Genomic DNA, 13,474 nt, shown 5'->3' with positions numbered 1-13,474 from the left:
ATAGCTAAGACCTGGAATCAACCCAAATGCCCATCAACAGTAGACTGGATAAAGAAATTATGGGACATGTACCCTATAGAATATTATACAGCAGTCAGAAAAAAAAAAAACAATGAAATCCGGTCATTTGCAAAAAAAATGGAGGAATCTGGAAAACATCATGCTAAGTGAAATAAGCCAGTCCCAGAGGGACAAATAGCATATGTTCTCCCTGATTGGTGACAACTAACCAAGTACCAAAAAGGAAACCTGTTGAAATGAAATGGACACTATGAGAAACAGTGACTTGATCAGCCCTTGTCCTGACTGTTGATGTACAACTTAATTCTTTATCCCTTTTAGTATTTTTTTTTGTTCTACTTAATACTATTGGTTGAACTCTGTAATTAACACACAATTATTCTTAGGTGTTTAAATTTAACTGAAAAGTGATATCTGTTAAATATAAGAGTGGAATAAGAGAGGGTAGAGTTAGAAATGTGCCAGGGTATTCCAGTTCAATCTCATCAAGATGGCATGTACCAATGCCATCTCACTAGTCAAAGTGATAATTTTCTGTTCACAATTGATCATACTGGTAGGTCTAAGAGTTACAGGGATCACGTAAACAAGACTACTGTCTGCTAATACTAACTGATAGAATAAAAAAGGGAGAGAATGATCCAACATGGGAAGTGGGATACACAGCAGACTCAGAATGGCAAATGTCCTAAACAGCACTCTGGCCTCAGAATCAGCCCTTAAGGCATTTGGTTCTGGCTGAAGAGCCCATGAAAGTATTTTAGTCATGGAAAGCCAAGACACTCTGGGAAAAAAAAAAAAAAAAAAAAAAAACCCTAAAAGAAAGATCTCTGAGGGTGAGATCCCAGTAGAAAGAACAGGCCATCAAAGGAGGTACCTTTCTCTGAAGGGAGGAGAGAACTTCCACTTTGATTATGACCTTGTCTAAATGAGATTGAAGTCGGTGAACTCAAAAGGTTTCCATAGCCTTGGCAACTCATGACTAGAGCCTAGGGTGATTACTGATACCTTAAACAAGAGTGTCAATTGTTAAGTCAACAACAGGAGTCACTGTGCACTTACTCCTCATGTAGGATCTCTGTCCTTAATGTGTTGTTGAATGTGAATTAATGCTATAACTAGTACTCAAACAGTATTTTATACTTTATGTTCTGTGTGAGTGCATTGTAATCCATAAGCTGTACTTTGGAAATTTATATTCATTAAATAAAAGTTATAAAAAAAGTCAGCTAACCATGAATAAAAGAAACGTCCTCAATTAGATAAAAGTCATATTCTCCTCCGGCCCCCTGGCTTAGTTGGCTAATCCTCCGCCTGTGGCGCTGGCACCCTGGGTTCTAGTCCTGGTTGGGGGCCAGATTCTGTCCTGGTTGCTCCTCTTCCAGCCAGATCTCTGCTGTGACCTGGGTGGACAGCACCTGTCAAAAAAAAAAAAAAGTCATATTTTCCTATCGCTACTATTGTAATTGCTAATTAAAGTAACAAATCATCCCTAAGATCAAGAGAAAGGCAAAATAAATGAAATGGATAAGCATAGTTTTTGTTTGAAGACAATCTGACTGTACATATAAATTATTTCAATAAGTTTGTAATCATACTTGTGAAATTCATTAGCAATTTATCATGATACAAACTTTAAAAAAATTTAATATCTCTAAATGCTAAAAATGAGTAAAGAAATAAATATAACAGCAATTAACAGCAGATATAAAATAGCATAAATGTAAAAAATAAATTTAAATATTTACTTATTTGAAAGGTAGAGTAAAAGAGAGAAAGTGAGGCAGAGAGAGAGAAAAAAATTTTTTTTCTTTTGACAGGCAGAGTGGACACTGAGAGAGAGAAACAGAGAGAAAGGTTTTCCTTTGCCGTTGGTTCACCCTCCAATGGCCGCCGTGTCCGGCGCACTGCGGCCAGCGCACCGTGGCCAGCGCACCGCGCTGATCCCATGGCAGGAGCCAGGTACTTATCCTGGTCTCCCATGGCATGCAGGACCCAAGTACTTGGGCCATCCTCCACTGCACTCCCTGGCTACAGCAGAGAGCTGGCCTGGAAGAGGGGCAACTGGGATAGAATCCGGCGCCCCGACCGGGACTAGAACCCAGTATGCCGGCGCTGCAAGGCGGAGGATTAGCCTAGTGATTCGCGGCGCCGGCAGGAAAAATGGTTTTTACTTTCCATTTCTAACTTAATGATAATGAAAAAAATGCTTGTATGGTGCTTTAAAGGAAATGTAGAGAATCTAATTGTTTAGATTGCCACATATCAGCAAGATTTAAATGTTAAGAAGAGAGACTAATAATGACTGACTTGATTGCATAAAAATAGAAAGAGAAGAAAAGGAAAACAGATGTGAATGAGATAAAGGCAGAAAATGAAATGCAAGCAGATATTTAAGAAATGGCATCAAGAAAAAAGATTGTATGTTGAAAAGACCAATAAAATGGAAAATCCTCTTTTCTAAAAAATAGAGCAGACTCGAAAATATTTATTAATATACTTATATATAATATATTCACATTTACCATTAAAGATTAAGATATATTGTTAGGAGAAATGGAGAAGATATACAAATATACTAATCAACACACACACATAAGAAGTTACCTAAAAAGGTTCACTGTGAGATTAAACTAAAAGACAAGTTGATTTTAGTATAAAACTTTTTGATGGCAGAGGGTATTCCTGTGTGTGGTAATGAATAAATCAGAAATTTCTTTATCTACCTTTCAATTTTAGTACAAACTTAAAATCCTTCAAGAAATTAAGTCTTAAAAATAATAATATACAGCTTCTCAGCACACAGATGAAAATTCTTGTTCGTGATCTTAATTTAGATAACTGTAGGTGAGACAGACCAGAATGCATGAAAATTTCACCAATAGCTTAATAATGTAAAGTCATGGTTTTGTAATGTGGAAATCAAAACCCTAAGGCAAGCTGTTATACAGAAAACACATAAAAGTACTGGGTTTCCTACCTTAGGGCAGTATTTCACAGTGTGTCTTGCAGACAATTATAAATATTCCTAGTAAATGAGCATTTCCCTGGGTTTTCCCGAGTATCTCTCCAAGTGTCTGCCCTGTCATTGAAGTTTTCAGTAAAACCATCACAGATAAAAAAATATGTCATGCAAAATCCTTTAAAAGAACAAAAAACAATTAACTTCAAAATTAATTATTTAAAAAATGACATGCTTTTATTAGAAATCTTCAGATAACTATTGAAAGTTTTCATAATATTAGTGAAACATATTATTCTGTATTATAATACATTGAAATAATGTGCCAAATGTTTTATATTCCCTAATCAATTTTAATGTTATCTCATTGTCCATTAATAGGAAAGATACAGGGAAATGGTAGTTGGCTTATGCTTAATCAAAATATTTAATAAGTAATATCAAGAGACTAATCAATTGTCTATATAAATGCAAAATATTTTATTTTTATTAACATTAAATGAATAGAATTGAAATCATATGGTATCCTTTTTATAAACATTATAAAATCATATATCCATGATTGGGACTATTGAAAATAGTGTTTTTTGGATTTATTTGGGGCTATGAAACTTGGTCTCATCACTTTGGAGACTAAGCTTAGAATTCAAGCTGTTTACAATAACTTATGCTATCCTAAGATAACAAAATGTAGCTACAATAACATCACTGAGAAGTTCATCAAATTGATGTTTCTAGGAAAACATAGAAATGATGTAGATGTCCTACAAAGAAGAAATAAGTATATAAAATTTTTTTGACAGGCAGAGTTAAACAGTGAAAGAGAGAGATGAGAGAGTTATAGACAGTGAGAGAGAGAGACAAATAAAGGTCTTCCTTCCATTGGTTCACCCCCCTAATGGCTGCCACAGCCTCGCTGCGCAGATCCGAAGCCAGAAGCCAGGAGCTTCCTCCTGGTCTCCCATGCGGGTTCAGGGCCCAAGCACTTGGGCCATCCTCCACTGCACTCCCGGGCCACAGCAGAGAGCTGGACTGGAAGAGGAGCAACCAGGACAGAATCTGGCACCCCAATTTGGACTAGAACCCCGGGGTGCCAGCACCCCAGGCAGAGGATTAGCCAAGTAAGCCACGGCGTCGGCCCAAGTATATAATACATAAAATATAAAATAAAGCATATACTCTGTGTGGAATACAATTAAAACACTATGGTAAGAAAAATTGCATGAAAAGTAAAATTTTAAAAACTTATAGGGCTTGTAATGTGATACAGAAGGATAGGAGCAACTTTTGATGTCAGCATCCCATACTGGAGTTTTAGACCAAACTGCTCTGCTTCCAGTCCAGCTCCCTGCTAATTCACCTAGTGAGGCAGTAAATAATGACTTTCTACCCATGTGAGAATTCGGAAGGGAGTTCCTGACTCCTGTCTTTGGCCTAGCCTAATTGTTGCAGCCATTTGGGGAGTGAATCAGTAGATGGAAGATCTTTCTCTCTGTCTCTTCCCTTCTCTCTCTCTCATACTCTGAATTTCAAATCAACACATATAACTTCAAAATATTAAAAGTTAGAAAATCCTCTTGAAATTATAATACATAAAATAAATATGCAAAATAAGGCCAATATTCGAAGTGTTTGTTTTAGTCTAAATTTTTTCTTGTTTTGATGTTACTTACCTATTAAAAATCTTTTTAAAATATTTATTTATTTATTTATGTATTTATTTCTGACAGAGTTATAGAAAGTGAGAGAGAGAGACAGAGAGAAAGGTTTTCCTTCCGTTGGTTCACTCCCCAAATGGCCACCACGGCCAGCGCTGTGCTGATCCAAAGCCAGGAGCCAGGTGCTTCCTCCTGGTCTCCCATGTGGGTGCAGGGCCCAAGCAACGGGGCCATCCTCCACTGCACTCCCAGGCCACAGCAGAGAGCTAGACTGGAAGAGGAGCAACCAAGACTAGAACCCAGCACCCATATGGGATGCCGGTGCCGCAAGCGTATTTATTTTTAGCTTTGTAGAAAAGCAGAATGACACACAGAGACAGGGAAATAACCTTCATCTTCTGATTCGCACCTCAAATCCCCAACAGCCTAGGTTAGCTCAGCCCTAAACCTTGAGCCAGGAACTCCATCCAGGTCTCACATCAGACTCAGGAGCCCAGGTACTTGGGCCATCATTTGCAACTTCCCAGGATGCACAATAGCAAAAAGCTGGATTTAGAAACAAAGTAGCCAGGACTCAAACTCCGCACTACCAATGTGCTGCAGGTAACTCAAACATCAGCTTAACTTAGTGTATGACCTACCTCACTACACAAATTTGTTTAAACAAATGAAAAATGAATGGTAAGCATATTTCACATAGCATAATTTCCAACAAAATATCCACTTATTACATCAAGTATAAAACCATGGAAATACATCTTATAATATTTCCTAACCTTTTAAGGAATGAGCTCATTTGTGATTACATTTTATGTATTTGTAAGATAAACTTGGGGATGTGGGATAATAACAGGAAGGCCTGAGAAGGAGGAAAGCAGCTAATGGTGACGATGCTTCCTTAGAGAGCTAAGAAAAAGTGGACTTTGGTGTCAACACAGCAATTTCAGATGTGCATGCAATCTCCTCTCTGAGGTAGAGATGAAATCTGCTCATTTTGCACTCCAAGCTCCTGAACAGTGGTTGGAAGAGCATGAGCACTTGCAGGTACACGATGAGTATATGTATATGAAGATAACTGAAAGCTAAACAAGTAATACACGCTTTGCTTTCCAGATTTTTGGATTTAATGGACTCTGGAAATTCAACAATTGCCATCTTATGCCTGTCATCCCAGTCTGATTATTAATTGTTCCCTCTTTCACTCTCAAAAAACGTCCTCATTCGGGACATGCTCAAGCTGACTTACCTCAAACAGTAGAGTTAGAAACATACCAGGGGATTCCAATTCAATCCCATCGAGGTGGCATGTACCAATGCCATCTCACTAGTCCCAGTGATCAATTTCTGTTCACAATTGATCGTAATGATAGGACTAAGAACCAAAGGGATCACATAAACAAGACTAGTGTCTGCAAATACTAGCTGATAGAATAAAAAAGGGAGAGAATGGTCCAACATGGGAAGTGAGATACACAGCAAACCCATAGAATGGCAAATGTCCTAAACAGCACTCTGGCCTCAGAATCAGCCCTTAAGGCATGTGGATCCGGCTGAAATGCCCATGAGAGTATTTCAGGTATGGAAAGCCAAGACACTCTGGGGAAAAAAAAAAAAAAAAAAAAAAAAAAAACCTAAATGAAAGATCTCCGCGAGTGAGATCCCAGTGGAAAGAACGGGTCATCAAAGAAGGAGGTACCTTTCTCTGAAGGGAGGAGAGAACTTCCACTTTGACCATGGCCTTGTCTAAAAATGATCAGAGTCAGTGAACCCAGGGGGTTTCCATAGCCTTGGCAGTTCATGACAAGAGCCTAGGGTGATTACTGAGGCCATAAACAAGAGTGTCAATTTGTTAAGTCAACAACAGGAGTCACTGTGCACTTACTCCTCATGTAGGATCTTTGTCCTTAGTGTGCTGTACATTGAGATTTAATGCTATAACTAGTACTCAAACAGTATTTTTCACTTTATGTTTCTGTGTGGGAGCAAACTGTTGAAATCTTTACTTAATATATACTAAATCGATCTTCTGTATATAAAGAGAATCGAAAATGAATCTTGACATGAATGGAAGGGGAGAGGGAGTGGGCGGGTTGGAGGGACGTTATTGGGGGGGAAGTCATTGGAATCCATAAGCTGTACTTTGGAAATTTATATTCATTAAATAAAAGTTAAAAAAAAAAGTCCTCATTCGATAATGTATCATCCATAACTTCATGCATATCCATTCATAAAAAATGAGGCCCAGAATTTTTTTTGTAAGCACTGAAGTTTGTCACATATTTGTACTGCATTGCTGAAGAGTCTGAGGATTCATTAATGTTATCAGGAATAGGAGTGACGTATTACATTTATCTTTAGGAAATTAATTCTACAGGCAGCATCAAAGATCAATTATAGTAGGAGAAAGCCATGCTTGTTTTTAAAATTTATTTTGCATAATATTTTATATACAATGTATACTGTTTACATATAGCATTGTGGTTTGGGAGAGTTTATTCAATGAGAAGAATATCAATTTTAAATATTATTATTTTCATATTCAGTTCCCCATACAGAACTCACTTTATAGCAACTGATAAGAGGAAAATATTAAAAAATACTCAGATAGAAGACAATGATAATTTCACCTCTTTTAGTAAAACCTCATTTTTGAGTGATGACTTTACAAGATGAGGAACAGGGGTAAACAGATTTTAAACTTTTAATGGGAACACTCAATTCAATTTTAAAATTATTTTAGATCATTTTAGTCCAGAATGAGATGGCGTTTGCAAATAAGAAAGCTATCTGCGAATGAACTATTCGCTCTCTTTGGAATAAACTCAGATTAATTTATATGTGTTGATGAAATTATTCACCCTATATACATATGCAAATAAGAACCATATAAGGAGAAATACTAAATAACCATAGACCAGAGTTATAACCTCCAAAATATATGGAATATTTATCATTCATATTTATATAGGTGCTATGTAGACATAGCTGGGATACACACAAGTGCACACACAATTTTATAACTCTTGGTAAAACACATACACAGTGCCGGCGCTGCGGCTCACTAGGCTAATCCTCTGCCTGCAGCACCAGCACCCCGGGTTCTAGTCCCGGTTGGGGCGCCAGATTCTGTCCCAGTCGCTCCTCTTCCAGTCCAGTTCTTTGCTGTGGCCTGGGAAGGCAGTGGAGGATGGCCCAGGTCCTTGGGCCCTGCACCCACATAGGAGACCAGGAGGAAGCACCTGGATCCTGGATTCAGATAGGTGCAGCGTGCTGGTCATAGCGGCAATTTGCGGGGTGAACCAATGGAAGGAACACCTTTCTCCGTCTCTCTCTCTCTTTCACTGTCTAACTCTGCCTGTCAAAAAAAATAATAATACATACACACCTATATTTTGAATCACATGAAAAAAATCAGAAGAACATTCCTGGAAATTTTAAATAGCCCACATACTTCCATTAGAATTTGTAACTAGGCATCACTAGAGAAAAGACTTTTTCAAGTACATGGCACTATAATTTTTCCTTCTAAAGGAGGAACTGAAGGAAAGGTTATAAATCCTTCCCTTGCCTCTCAGATCCTAAATAATGGAGGAGTCCAGATCCCAGGGGAATATCTTCATGAACTATATCTCAAAGCAAAAATGAAATGGTAATTTCTCATAATGTTTTTTTTCTCTAAAAATATTTCCAGATGAAACCAAGTGGATGTTTAGTGCAATGAAGAAAGCAAGCTAAGCCACCCAAAAGTAGTATAATGCATAGTGCAGGATTTCACTCTTAGTTTTAATTTTAAGTTTAATGGCTGTACTCTGTGGCTGCTGGACACAATAGTATTGGAGAAGACTAAGTACATTGCATGGACTGCTTTAGAAATTTTCTAGTTTAGGAGAGTTATGTAGTTGCCTGATCTGCAGGAAAATAAGTATTAATTTTAGAGTTTTAATATTTTTCCTAAAGGGGGTTTTTAGGGCAAGTTAGTATTAATTCTTCCCTTTCCTCTCTTTTGTCTGTGAATACAGGTAATTAATTCTCCTTGTATTTAATATACCAGAAAATAAGGGGTAGGGTTTTTTGTCTTTATCATACAGATAATTAACTTAAGGAAACAAAATAAAAACAACCCACAAATTATTTCAAGAAATGGTTCAAAATATTAGCCATTATACAAACATATTTTGAATATAAACTTTCAATTACCATACTAGTCTGAGAAGTTCTGTCCAGTTATTATCCACAAAGAATTTGTGTGTGTTCTCAGTTGTGTGTTCGGGTGGAATAATATTTGACAATGTAACTGATTGCTTTGATTTTGGTATCTTGTTAGTCATTGGATCTAAGATACCGCTCAACTTTCAATAGTCTTTCCTACGTTTACTGCAAAGGCAAATTTACTCCCAGTCAAGTCAACAAAAAATGTGTGACTTCCCATCTAAGTTTAGAAAAGTTTCTGGTTCCTAAGAGATGGTAAAAAATGGGTTTCTTATCTAAAGATTTTTCTATTTGGTCAACTAGAACAGGAAAGAAGAAAAAGAATCACTGAGTTTCAGAATGAAAACCAAGAGTCATTCCAGAGTTTCTTATTTTCCTGGATTCATGAAACTTGGGTAAGAGATATGTGTTTTATGACATATATATGTGTGTGATAGGAGTCATGACATCAGATGACCATGATGACCAAGTTAGTCCACTGTAAGATCATAGAAAGTTTCTAGTTGACAGCTGTGGAACACATGTGATGTATCCAGAGAGTAGCTGCTACTTGTCCCCATAAGATGTGGCTCTGATACATAGAATGATACCCCCCAAGCTGCCCAAATCCTAACTGCCAGAACCATTGCATATGTTCTATTGAATGGCAAAGGAGAATAAAAGTTGTAGATGAAAATAAGTTTAGTAATTAGGAAATCTTAAAATATGAAAGTGTTCCCATATATTAAATAGGCCCAATGCAATTATAAGTGCTGTTCAACATGAAAAATATGAGGCAAAAGATTCAGTATCACAATAATGCAAAGTAAGCAAGGTTCAACTTGCCATGGTTTGCTTTGAGAAGGGGTAGGAACGCAGTCTCTAGAGCAGCTTACAGAAAGGAGTGAAGACTGAAGCAGGTGATTTAGATCCATTGGAATTCAACTGCTATGCCTTGAGTACCACGTAAGAAGGCCTAGGATACAAGCTATAATGAAGGACAGGACAGCCCAATAAGATTCAAGCAAAGGGGATATAATAAAAGGGTTGGGATGAGATTGGTTGTTTGGGGTGAGATTAATATTTAAATAGAATCTGAGTAAAGCAAATTGCCCTACATAGTGTAGGAGGGGCCACACCAAAAAGCTGAAGAACCTAGTAGAACAAGGCCTCTCCCTTCCCACAGGGGAGATGAAATTCTGCTAGCAGATGCTCTTCAGGTTTAAAGGGCAATAGTGGCCCATTCTTGAGTTTCCAGCCTGCTAACCTATATGTGAGTGTATTGGTAGGGGGTGATGGGAGGTAAGAAAAACATCCATTTACTTTAAGAACACATATGAAGCCCTGCCTATTTGAATACTTTTTACTTGATTAATTTAAACAATGTGCTCCTTTAGTCATTTTCCACCTGCACTCTGCCCATTTGCCCTACTTACAGAAGCACTCATTCAAGGGAACCTCCTTTTTCTGGAAGGAACAGTAACTAGAATTCTGATGTCTGCCTCCACATGTCTCTAGCCTGCTCCCTACTCATACTCCATAGTTATGAAGTTTTGGCTAAGTTTGCTTAAATGTAAGGTTTTCTTATTTTTGACATATCGATTTTAAAATGTACCCTCTAAAATGCATGTTCATGTTGGTATGAAAATTCCATTTGCCTATATTAGTATGAAGTGTCAGTCTATTTCATTCATTGTGCTGGGCAATCAGTGAAATTTTTTTTTTAATTCTGGAAATTCCAGTCCTCTGTATCTTGGAAGTATCTATTTTCATTGATGATTTCATTCCAACCACGATTTTTAAAAATCTCCCTCTCCAATAAGTTTATTCTGCCTCAGTGCTATTTTTACTTTAAATTTATTTTCTTTTTGTTTTATTCCCATTTTTATTCATCAAACAATAACAAAATTAATTGATGATGTCCATATAATGCTTGCTAATAACTTCTTTCGTATTTGCTCATCAAGTTCACACAGTTCTACAAGGTAGGAAATTTTTGTGCTTTACCTTTATAGATGAGGAAAATTAAGTGAAGATAAGTCAAACAATTTGACCAAGGTATAATAAATTGTAAAATTTGATTTCAGTTACAGCAGTCTAGATCTGAAATCTTAATTGTTAATCATGCTAATATATCATTTCTCAGATGAATGATAATACTTGGTTGTGAACCCATAAAAAGGAGTAACAAATTATTTTTGGAAGCTCTGAGTATGTAGCTTGATTTGTCAATTGGAGTTTCACTGTAGTGTCACCCTAGGGAGCCATATTTTGGAGAACCATATGGTAGTATCTTCAGGTGTTTCCCTTGGACTTATCCTCCCTTAGCTGTAAGCTCTAGCTGTCAGTGTCCTGGGAAGTGAAAGAACAAGAAGAGTTAGGGTTGAGTTCAGCATTCAACATTCTTTTGGGAAAACCAAGAGTCTTTGAAATGAAAGTCTTCAGGAAAATATCTGAAGCCTGGATAGTAAAACAAAATTAAGTAATCTTCCCCATCATTTCTTTGTTCTCTTATCAAGATCTGTCTCAAATTTTTCATGATCACATCCTACTGTGTCCTCAGCCCATTCTTTTAGGCTTCAATTTCTCTCATAACTCCTTTGGAAATTTTCCTCTCAAGGTCACTGGGACATTTATATTATTAATGTCAACAACCTCTCTCTTCCTCACAGCCTTCTCTCAGTTTTGACATAACTTACAATTCCTTCTTTCACCCCCCTTTTCTTGTTTGTTATTATACCATACTTTATTTACGTTCTTCTGACTTTACCAGGAATATATAATAATCATGTTTTTACCATGTGCATTTTATTATATTTTGACTCCTTAAGACTTTCCTGGTCCTGGAGAGATCACCTCTGTCAGGGTTAGCTAATTCCTAAAGAAAGTAAGATTCCTGCAATGGCACCTTTTACATGTAAACCAGTCAATCCAAACTCACAAAATCCTCCCTCAGGGCCTCACATAGAGATGTAACACTCAGATTTATATTCACCTGTCCCATCACTCGTGTGTCAAGTGCCAAACAACTAACATCAACCATTGTGCTCCAGAGGCCACAAAAATTATTCAAACTCCACAGTCTTATACTTGGTCACCTTATTAGGTAGAATCCTGTGCCTCCTGTTTCCGGGAACCTGTGAGGACAAAAATGACTACCATTAAGACAGTTATTTCCCTATCTGTGTGTCTCACTACATATGACTAAAGCAAATCCCTGTTAGATTTTAAAACTCACATGTATATATGAAGGAGAGAGAGGTAAGGGAGGGAGAGAGAGATTCCAATCACTCATCAACTGATTCATTTTCCAAATGCCTGTAAAGACAAGAGCTGGATTGGGAACTTGGAATGCAAACCAGGTCTCCCACATGAATGGTAGGAATCTATTTACTTGAACCACAAGCACTGCCTTCCAGTTTCTCCATTAGCAGGAAACTGGAGTCAACAGTTGGAGCCAAGAGTCAAATCCAGATACTCTGATAGGGGATCTGAGCATTTCAACTGCTAGGCTAAGTCTCTGTTCCCCTGTGATATTTCTAACATTGTATCTTCACATTTCAATTTTACAAGATTCTTATCATCAGCCAAAACAACAAATGTTGGCATGATCACAAGATTGCCCATGAAATGATATCCACTTCTCTCAATGTGTGGTTCACTTATCATGATTCTTTAACAAATCTTCTTTCATGAATTTTCCCTAGCATTTATGTACCCAACTGACAACTCCGTTTGGTAGTTTAACAGAATTTAGAAACACAACGATGGCCAAAATAGGATTCTTGAGTCCCCCCCCCCCCAATATATTTTTTATAGAATTTCCTTAACAAATTTTACCCTGGTGTGCTCAATTGAAGAAACCAATCCTTGCCATTATTCCTGAGTAGTTTCCCCTCATGACCTCTCAATTTTCCCCATCTTAACTGCTCCCAGTATAGTCTAGCATCATGACTCATCTAGATGGCTGTGGTGATGGGCAGAATGATCTTACAATTTGGATCCTGGCACACCTCTTCTACAACCCAGACATTGAAGACAATTAAGACAATCCAAACCATTGTCCAATGCCATCTAGATTTTACGTATTGAACCTTGCCCACTTCAATTAAGTACTTGCTGAATTCTAGCCACACAGTCTGTTCTGGCTACTGCGCTCACATGCTAGGCCCTGTTGACTACTTCACCAAGGCCTCTGTACTAGAAATTTTTTCTACTAGATAATTTTTCTTTATAAAACATTATAAGAGATGTCTTCAAAAAGTTCACTGGAACAAGTATTATGAAAGGTTATGCCTGGATTTAGAATTGTTCTGCTACCAAACAAATTTATTTCCATTTCCTATGAACTTTCAAAAATACCTTTGTGTAGTCTCCTCCTCTTGGTCACCTAGATTTCAGCCTAATATAAACTCTTCAAAACTGTCATCCCTTATCACTTTGTTTTTTCTGTATTATTTGTGATTCCCAGAAATTATTTCACTTCTTTCTTAAACAATGTCCACAGAACCCAATACAAGATAAGTTATACCTATGGACCAGGACCTTATTTTAATCTTTGTTATCTTCAGCATTCATTATAGTGATTGGCATATGGTAGGTTCTTACTAAAATTTTAAAGACTTGATGAATAAACTACAAATAG

This window comes from Oryctolagus cuniculus, chromosome 6 (assembly GCF_051225735.1).
Source record: "Oryctolagus cuniculus isolate XC-2025 breed Fujian yellow rabbit chromosome 6, ASM5122573v1, whole genome shotgun sequence".
NCBI classification, from domain to species: domain Eukaryota; kingdom Metazoa; phylum Chordata; class Mammalia; order Lagomorpha; family Leporidae; genus Oryctolagus; species Oryctolagus cuniculus.
Note: the sequence above shows the minus strand (reverse complement) of the source record.